The sequence below is a fragment of the Protopterus annectens genome, chromosome 1.part0 (genome assembly GCF_019279795.1).
Source record: "Protopterus annectens isolate FY-2018-M chromosome 1.part0, PAN1.0, whole genome shotgun sequence".
NCBI classification, from domain to species: Eukaryota; Metazoa; Chordata; order Ceratodontiformes; family Protopteridae; genus Protopterus; species Protopterus annectens.
In genome coordinates, this window is record NC_056725.1 from 723,813,940 (window position 1) to 723,824,926 (window position 10,987).

Consider the following 10,987-nt stretch of genomic DNA (forward strand, 5'->3'; position numbering starts at 1 on the left):
GTGCTACTAATTTTTAGAAACGGGTACTGGAGATGTCTCTATTAACTTTTAGAAATTGGTAGTGATGTGTGCTATTAACTTTTAGAAACAGGTAGTGGAGATGTGTGCTATTAGCTTTTAGAAACAGGTAGTGGAGATGTGTGCTATTAATTTATAGAAATGGGTCGTGGAGATGTGCTGTTATCCTTTGGAAATGGGTAGCAGAGATGTGTGCTATTAACTTTTAGAAATAGGTAGTGGAGATGTGTGCTTTTAACTTGTAGAAACAGGTAGTGGAGAATTTGTGCTATTAATTTTTAGAAATAGGCACTGGAGATGTGTCTATTAACTTTTAGAAATGGGTAGTGGAGATGTGTGCTATTAACTTTTAAAAAGGGTACTGGAGATGTGTGATATTAATGTTTAGAAATGTGTAGTGGAGATTTGTGCTATTAACATTTAGAAACAGATAGTGGAGGTGTTTGCCATTAACTTTTAGAAACAGGTAGTGGAGATGTATGCTATTAATTTTTAGAAATGGGTACTGGATATGTGTCTATTAACTTTTAGAAACGCGTAGTGAAGATGTATGCTATTAAGTTTTAATAATAGTTAGTGGAGATGTGTGCTATTAAGTTTTATAAATGGGAACTGGTGATGTGTCTATTAACTTTTACAATCAGGTAGTGTAGATGTGTGCTATTAACTTTTAGAAACAGGTAGTGGAGATAGAAATGGGTAGTGGTGATGTGTGCTATTAATTTCTAGAAATGGGTACTGAAAATGTGTTTATTAACTTTTATAAATGGGTACTGAGATGTGTCTATTAGCTTTTAGCAATGGGAAGTGGAGATGTGTGCTATTAACTCTTAGAAATAGGTAGTGGAGATTTGTGTTATTAACTTTTAGAAATGGTTAGTGGAGATGTGTACTATTAACGTTTAGAAATGGGAAGTGGAAATTTGTGCTATTAACTTTTAGAAACAGGTAGTGGAGATGTTTGCTATTAATTTATAGAAATGGGTACTGGAAATGTATCTATTAACTTTTAGAAATGGGTAGTGAAGATGTGTGCTATTAACTTTTATTAACAGGTAGTGGAGATGTGTGTATTAAGTTTTAGAAATGGATATTGGAGATATGTCTATTAAACTTTTAGAAACAGGTAGTGGACATGTGTGCTACTAATTTTTAGAAATGGGTACTCGAGATGTGTCTATTAAGTTTTAAAAATGGGCAGTGAAGATGTGTGCTATTAACTTTTAGAAACAGGTAGTGGAGATATTTGCTATTTACTTTTAGAAACAGTGGAGATGTGTGCTATTATTTTTTAGAAATGGGAACTGTAGATGTATCTATTACTTTTAGAAATGGTTACTGGAGATGTGTGCTATTAACTTTTAGAAATGGGTATTAGAGATGTGTGCTATTAACTTTTAGAAATGCATAGTGGAGATGTGTCTATTAACTTTTAGAAACGCATAGTGGAGATGTATGCTATTAACTTTTAATAACAGGTAGTGGAGATGTGTCTATTAAGTTTTAGGAATGGGTACTCCAGATATGTCTATTAACTTTTAGAAACAGCTAGTGGAGATGTGGGCTACTAATTTTAGAAATGGGTACTGGAGATGCGTCTATTAACATTTAGAAATGGGTAGTGGAAATGTGCTATTTACCTTTGGAAATGAGTAGCAGAGATGTGTGCGATCAACTTTTAGAAATGAGTAGTGAAGATGTGTTCTATTACATTTTTGAAACCGGTAGTGGAGATGTGTGGTTTTAATTTTTCAATATGGGTACTGGAGATGTGTCTATTAAATTTTAGAATTGGGCAGTGGAGATGTATGCTATTAACTTTTTGAAATGGGTAGTGGAGATGAGTGCTATTAACGTTTAGAAATGTGTAGTGGAGATTTGTGGTATTAACCTTTAGAAACAGGTAGTGGAGATGTGTGCTATTAACGTTTAGGAATGGGTACTAGAGATGTGTCTATTAACTTTTAAAAATAGGTGGTGGAGGTGTGTGCTATTAACTTTTAGAAACAGGCAGTGGAGCTGTTTGCTATTTACTTTTAGAAACAGGTAGTGGAGATGTGTGCTATTAATTTTTAGAAATGGGTACTGGAGATGTGTGCTATTAACTTATAGGAACGAGAAGTGGAGATTTGTGCTATTAACTTTTAGAAACAGATAGTGGAGATGTATGCTGTTAACTTTTAATAACAGGTAGTGAAGGTGTGTGCTATTAAGTTTTAGAAATGGTTACTGGAGATGTGTCTATTAACAATTAGAAACAGGTAGTAGAGATGTGTGCTATTAACTTTTGGAAATGGTTACTGGAAATGTGTCTATTGACTTTTAGAAATGGGTAGTGGAGATGTGTGCTATTCACTTTTAGAAACAGTTTATGGAGATGAGAGGTAGATCCCGTGCAAATGTACCTGCAATAAGGATACATATTGTATTTAAACATACGAACTCTGGCATCTGCAATCTTAGATTTTCTCTCTAATATGTTTTTTTTTAATTTAGACCTCTTCTAAAGGTTATCTTAGGTGTTTCCATTCAGTTTTCCCAAATACAGCCTTCCTGCATGATCAAATTCCAGTTTTTATGAAGGATGGAAATAATTTCCTTAACATCCATGCTATAAGTTAAAATAAAACTACAAGGATGCAATTTCTTGACTTTTGGACTAAGATTGGAAACTTCCCCTATTAGGTTGACAGGGTTTAAAATGGGAGTATAAAAACCTGATATTCATTTGTTTTGGACCTCAAAAATTAAGTCCACAATAAGCTCCTTCAGGTATCATCTTTTAAGGAAGAGACTTTCCATAAAACTACATTCTTCCACAAAGTCACTCTCCCTAGTGACCATTCTAGCGACTCTTACCAGTTGACCCTTAATAATAGATTTTTTTCTGGCTAAAAGGGTGACAACTGTTGAATTGCAAATAACTGTTCGAAAAAGTTTCTTTTCAATGTATCCTAGCAATAAAAGAATTACAACTTAGGTCCTTCGATAGTTCCACGTTTAGGTATGAGATCTTATCCCTCTCAAAACTAGATGTGAACTTCAAAAATTCTATGGAAGTATTGAAGGAATCCAAGAGAAGCTCGACTTGCTCACTGTCTCCTTTCAGGATGATGAAAATGTCATCCAAGAAACATGTGTATAACTCTATCCTGGAAAATGGGATTGGTAAAGACAAATTGTCTTTCCCAAAAAGCCATGACCAGGTTAGCTACACTGGTTCCACGGGGGAACCCATCGGTACCCCTATTTTTTGAAGGAAAAATTTATTATTGAAAGGGACATAATTACTAGACAAAATTATGTCTAATAATTCACTCACCAATTGGATCTCTTCATTTGGGGCCCCCTTGGAACTCATCATGACTGGAATCCAATCCAAAGCCATCGAATGAGGGATGGAGGAATATAGATCCTTTACGTCTACAGTCAAGAAATGACTGTCGACGCTATAATGAATTTGATTAACTCTGGCCAGGACGGACCAAGAATCCTTGGATATCTGAGATTCACTTGCCACATGTTTTTTCAGTATGGAATCTACTACTTTTGCACTTAAATATGTTATACTCCCTCTTGCACTTCCCAAGGGTTGCAGGGGAGGATCCACAAGATTTTTATGGACTTTGGGAGCCCCAAAAATGATGGGTACTTTGGACACAGGTGTAGCTATATAATTGTATAAATTCAAATCTAGTGTGTTATTGATGAACATGTCATTGTAATAGGAAGAGATTCTAGAGAGACCTATATTCAACTCATTCTTGGAAACGTCTAAGTAGGTCTCCGAGGATAAAATAATCTCCATTCTGCTAATGTAATCCTCATTGTTCATCACCACTAGACCACCCATTTTGTCGGGTTTCATAACCCTGACTGGAGCACTACACAATAACTCTAATAGAGCTTCCTTGCTGATATTAAATCTCCACTCTTTTTTCTCAGAAATGTGTTCAAAATGATGACAAATATCAAACTCACTGATCTGTTCAAACAATGCCAAAACCGGACATAAAGGCGAATTGTAAGTACTGGGTACAGAAAAAGAAGAAGAATCTAATTCCTTACTAACATTACCTAGTAAAAATTGCAAATTTAATTTTCTGATGAACATTTTTAAATCTAGTATAGTTCTAGCTAAGTCTGCCTTTTTAGAAGGGACAAAAGTTAGACCCTTAGCTAGCAGTTCCACTAATTCATAAGTAAAATGAAAGTCAGAAAAATTGTAAATTTTAAAGTCCAGTTCAGAATTTGTTATAATAACACAAGATTTATATGGAACCAGGTCAACTGGGATAGGGGGTCCCATTAATTCCTCCTGTTCCTCGACCTGTTCCTGGTCTTTCGACCCTGATGGATGGGGTGTAGCGAGGCTAGATTCTGAAAATTTGCTTTCTCTGTCACCTGGATAAAAGTTGTGGAACTGTTTTGAGCCGCCAAACGGTCACTACGTTGGACCGTTTCACTAGAATCCATACTGTCCACAAAAGCATTCGTGAAACCACTAGGTCTCGATCCTGATCTTACATCATTTGGATTAGGTCCATCAGGTAGATTAAAACTAGGAGACAAAAAATTGCCTTGAGAAGAAGGTGGCTTAGGATAGGCAGAGCCATCTTTATATGCCTTGATATCCCTCTGTAGTTTCTTTATTTTATTAGCTGTAATTTTATTTATGAACTGGTCGATACTGTTGAACGACCGTTCATAGTCAAATCGATAACAATAAAAGTTCAAGTCATTCTTTATTTCTTCATCTAGTTTAGTAGTGGTTACAGTTAAAGCATCCGCAGCCTGTTGATAGTGGCTGCTTATACAATTTAACAGCTCAAACCCATGTTAGTCAAAAAGATTAATTTAATCTGTATGGAAAGCCGATCCTTTGACTAGCCCTGTAGGGTACTGCCAGGACTTAAGCCCCTTTGGTACCACTTTAGCCTGGCTCCATTCATTAAAATAGGCTATTTCCAACTTTATTTTAAGCAGTTTCATTAAGTTTTGGTTGAACAAATTGAGTTTAGATGGTAAATCAACAACGTCAGACATTCCTTGCTCGACCATACTGCTGTCTTGATTTCCCTGAAGGGAAAAAGGACGACATAACCACTGGTCTAAATTGAACAGCTCAGAAACACTCTGCACAGAAGGAATTAGTCTGGAAGGACAAGTAGAAATCAATTCACAGACAGGGCCATTAGTCATAGGTAGACCATCATGGTGTTCTTCTCTGGAGTGGCTAGGAACATCCCAGGAAGAAATAACTTCATTGTGCAAGCTGGGTGATTAAAATTAACATTGTTTTCAATACCGGAACCAAAGGTGATGACTTTAGGACTCTGCTGTGATCCAATGAAACCATCCAAATGCTCGAAAAGTGTATTTAGAGTTAGTACCTCTAATAACTGAGTTAAACTCACTGCTTCTTCCTCCGTAGGAGATCCGGACGAGAGCAAAGGGGGAGTTTCCATCGCACACGAACCAACAAACAAACTGCAGCAAAGAAAAGATACTCCACTTATTGAAAATGATGGAAACAACTCTCCTCAACTTCGGAAACTGAAAAAAAGGTCACCAGCTGAAGAAATATAATGAAAGATTTAAAATAAAATTTTAATGCTTTAAGCTTCCACTAGCTTTAACTTCATCAGAAAATGAAGAAAACGGAAACAACATCACTAAACACCTTCCCCTTAAATACAGTTAACAATTATCATTAAAAATGCCTTATAAGTAATATAATTACCTTCTACTAAAAATGTTTACGCCCAGCACAATATAAAAACAATAAGAATACAATGAAAAATATTAAGCAATGGTGAATATGTATGATTTCTAATAAATCAATCCTATCTACTACTATGCAAAAAAAAACTAACATGTTACTAATATACAAATACAAAATGCTTACATATATTCAAACATTATAGACAGCCTAACCTTCTGTATGTTTTCAAAATCAAGTTTTACTCGAATCTAGTGAAAACCTACTCTACACTGACAACATTTTTATAAGTATAAAATACTGAAGTAGAAGAATAGTATGTAAGGAAAATAAGGAAAATAAATATCAACAAAGTGCAAAAACAACTGGTGAAACCAGTCTAAAATTCTTACTGTTTTTATATTGTTTATATACATATGTTTTTATATTGTTTTTATATTGTGTTGGGCGTAAACATTTTTAGTAGAAGGTAGTTATACTACTTTTACATTTTCTTCATTTTCTGATGAAGTTGGTGTATTTATGCTGACGAAAAGCTCTTGGAAGCTTAAAACATTAAAATTTTATTTTAAATCTTTCATTATATTTCTTCAGCTGGTGACCTTTCTTTCAGTTTCCAAGGTTGAGGAGAGTTGCTTCCATCATTTTCAATAAGTGAACTTCTAGAAACAGGTAGTGGAGATGTGTGCTAATAATTTTTAGAAATGGGTACTGGAGATGTGTGCTATTAATATTTTAGAAATGGGTACTGGATATGTGTCTATTAACTTTTAGAAATGGATAGTGGAGATGTGTGCTTTTAACTTTTAGAAATGGGTAGTGGAGATGTGTGCTATTAATATTTTAGAAATGGGTACTGGATATGTGTCTATTAACTTTTAGAAATGAATAGTGGAGATGTATGCTTTTAACTTTTAGAAACAGGTAGTAGAGATGTGTCTATTAACTTTTTGAAATATTTAGTGGAGATATGTGCTATTAACTTTTAGAAACAGGTAGTGGAGATTTGTGCTATGAACTTTTACAAATGGGTAGTGGAGATGTGTGCTATTAACTTTTAGAAATGGGTAGTGGAGATGTGTGCTATTAACTTTTAGAAACAGGTAGTGGAGATTTGTGCTATGAACTTTTACAAATGGGTAGTGGAGATGTGTGCTATTAACTTTTAGAAATGGGTAGTGGAGATGTGTGCTTTTAACTTTTCCCACCTTCCTCCAGCAGATGGAGCAAATGATCAAAGTACAGAAGAATCTTTGCATTCATTCATCACTTCTCATGTATTACTGCTCATGACCAGCAACTATTATTATGTTATTTATTTATTTATTTATGTTTGCTTTCTGAAGTAGAACTCTGATCAATGTAGACCATTTGCACGCCCAGCACCAAATATGCCAGGAGTTTGTCAAAATGTCTAGCAGAATAATAGCATGCAAATGTTTTTCTCAGAAATGACTTGCAATACAAGTCAAAATATATAAGGGGAAACTTCTGGCTACGCCAAAGGAAACTATATCATAAACAGCCTTTCATTCAGTATGGAAATGCCATAGACAGCTGGTACTAAGGTTGGAGTCATGCTATCTTCCTATTTTTTTAATTTGTGCAACACAAAGATACACTTTAGTCACTTGTTGAGTTACAGGGATACTTCATTCATTCACTGATACTAAGTCAGCAGCAGAGCTCCATTTATTATGGTTAATCAGTACTAATACAGCAGCGTGTAATCCCCTACTCTTGGTAGTCCCCATGATCTAATTAAAACTGGGAATTTCTAACATCATATTATACCCTCTCTTCCATTTTCAATCACCCATTCTCAGGACCAGTACTTTATTGTATCTATTTAGCAGTTTAGGGACACAGATGGCATCTTCCCTTCCACATTCTTAGGTCTAGGTAGTAAAGAGTTAATTCTTTCATTCTCTTTTTTTCTGTGCATTCTTATCCATAGTCCTTACTGACATATCAGATTTTTTTTTCATCTTCTTTAATGGCCTAGGGTCACTTTCCCTTTACTGTCTGCCAAAGTGTCCACAATTTATAATTGTATCTAACTCCCATGGTCTTTTGGCAGACACAAATACAACACACAACACACTGGTGATATGAACAGCCATTATGATTGCCCTCAGTTCCTCATTCTGATGGCTCTGTTCATTATGTTTATTACACTGTTGTTTCTCTGGTTGCCATTACCAGGTGCGTTTCTTGTTACTGCACTGTAACTACTTCCTTTCTGACCAGACTGCTAGCCCCAATAGTCCCTCTTATGTTGCTTCTCTTCTGTCCATCATATGTGCCCCTGTTTTAGTGTTACTCGCAAGGAGGTTCTCTACCATTTTCAGTCCTTTGTGTCTGATAGAAACATGATGAACAGGACAGGAATTCAGCTTCATTACAGTGGTATTCCATTGGTCACTTCTTCTGACCTTCTCCCTGTCCCCTACCACCTGTCTTCTCTTTTATAGCCATTTTTCAACCCATTTGGCCATTTTGCTGCCTACCATGAATTATCTCATTTCAAAATTGTGTTGGCTCTGCTAAAGGCTTTGATTTTGCTAACTTTGATCACGCACAGTCTCTCTACTTTAACTGTTACACTGTCATAGATAATAAAAAAATCACTTGTCATAATTTTTTCTGGGGTTAGTTAGGTGTGTGTGTGTGTGTGTGTGTGTGTGTGTGTGTGTGTGTGTGTGTGTGTGTGTGTGTGTGTGTGTGTGTGTGTGTGTGTGTGTGTGTGTGAGAGTGTATGCGTGAATGGGTGAGCGGTGTGTGTATAAGTGTGATTGCTAGGGGGAATTGTGCTTGATGTACTGATAGTGCCTCTGTGTTGGCATATGTATGCGACTGGTATAATTTATAGGTCACTGACTTCAAATTGTAAGCATACTAATGTTGCTTGGTACTACACCCACAATCACTAAATTTAAGTCATCTTCACTCACCCAGTGTGGTTACTTAACATAACTTCACAATTGATATGTTCTAAAACAATCCAGAATTATTGTATATGCACCTAATTGTATCATTAAACTTTTTGTAAGGTATTTTTATGTTATACTCTATAGTATTTTTACATCAAATTATGGATTGGCACTACTTTATCATTTGCCTAGTCTTTTGAGATTATCCCTTCCTCTATTGACCTACTCTACAGCTTTGTTTGGGGAAAAAGAACAGGGAAGGACAGATTTAGGGCTTTATCTTAGCCTCCTTAGTAACCTTGTAGGGATTAATTAGGGGATAGGTAGGGTAGGTATACATGTGTTTTTATAGTTGAAAGGGTGAGTGTGTGTGCAAGTACATTTGTTAAAGGGTGTGTGTGCTTGATGTACTGATAGTATCCGTGTATGTGTTTGTGTGTGAGGAGGATGGACTTCCATACTTCTCAACTTTCCCTAGAATAACGAGTAACAGCTATAATATGAGAGAGGCATTAGACATTAGTAGCAGCTTTTAAATACTACATCAAATCACTTAAAAAGTTTATAGAACAACAAGTATTGCAGCAAGAAACTGCACATGAAGACTAAAACATAGGAAACTATAATTTCTGGCATTATGAATGGAATGCATTTTTCCATGATAAGGACACCTTCACTGCAAGAGGCTATTCACTGATGTTGTGGTCATTCGGGAGAAGTTGAGAGCTAAGGAGATGTGTCCATGTTTGTTTGTATGTAACTGTGCTTGGATACCTGGATACGTGTATGGGAATGAATGAGGGGGCATGTCTGTGCAGATGTGGTGCATGGACCCCAGGCAGTGACTAACACACCAAAGTGCTTGCTAGCACTTGTCGTAATGACTGTGTAATTCAAAGGAATGCAGATTAGTTGATAATTAGGTCATTCCTCGTTGTTGCTGATACCAAAGGATCACTGTTTCCCATGATCATGTAAAAAGGCCCTTTTTGCCACAGCCTTACAGTAGCTGACAACCTACAGTGGATATAAAAAGTGTACACATCCCTGTTAAAATGCCAGGTTTTTGTGATAAAACAAATAAGACCACAATAAATCATTTCAAAACTGTTTCCACCTTTAATGTGACCTATAACCTGTACAATTAAATTGAAAAACAAATCTGTTAGGGAAAAAATATAAAAAATAAAAAACATACAATACGCTGGTCGTATAAGTGTGCACACCCTTAAACTAATACTTTGTTGAAGCACCTTTTGACTTAATTACATCATTCAGCCTTCTTGGGTAGGAGTCTATCAGCATGACACATCTTGACTTGGCAATTTTTGCCTACTCTCCCTTGCAAAAGCTCTCAAAATCTGTCTGATTGCGAGGGCATCTCTTATGCACAGCCTTCTTCAGGTCACCCCACAGATTTTCTACTGGATTTAGGTCTGGGCTCTGGCTGGGCCATTCCAAAACTTTAATTTTCTTCTGCAGAAACCATTCTTTTGTTGATTTGGATTCATGTTTGGGGTCATTTTCATGTTGAAAGGTGAAATTCCTCTTCATCTTCAGCTTTCTAGCAGATGCCTGAAGGTTTTGGGCCAAAAGTGGCTGGTATTTGGAACTGTTCATAATTCCCTCAACCTTAGCTAAAGCCCAAGTTCAGCTGAAGAAAAGCAACCCCAAAGCATGATACTGCCACCACCATACTTCACCATGGGTATGGTGTTCTTTTGGTGATGTTTGGTGTTTTTTGTACCACATTTATCGTTTAGAATTGTGGCCAAAAATCAACCTTGGTCTCATCAGACCATAACACATTTTCCCATATGCTTTTGGGAGACAATGTATTGTTTTGCAAATTTTAGCCAGACCTGGATGATTTTCTATGTTAGAAAAGGCTTAAGTCTTGCATTCCTACCCCATAGTCCAGATATATGGAGAATACAGGAGATTGTTGTCACATGTAGTACACAACCAGTACTTGCCAGAAATTCCTGCAGCTCCTTCATTGTTGCTCTAGGTCTCTTGGCAGCCTCCCTGATCAGTTTTTGTCTTGTCTTTTCATCAATTTTGAAGGGACATCCAGTTCTTTGCAACGTTACTGTTGTCCCATATTTTCACCACTTTTTGATGACTGTTTTCACTGTGTTTTATGGTATATCCACTGCTGTGAAATTTTGTTGTACTCTTCTCCTGACTGATACCTTTCAACAATGAGATCCCTTTGATGCTTTTTAAGCACCTTGCAAACCATGGCTTTTGCTGTAGCAGCCAACTGAGTAAATGTCAGGAAAATTCTACTAGGATAGCTGAACTTTATTTG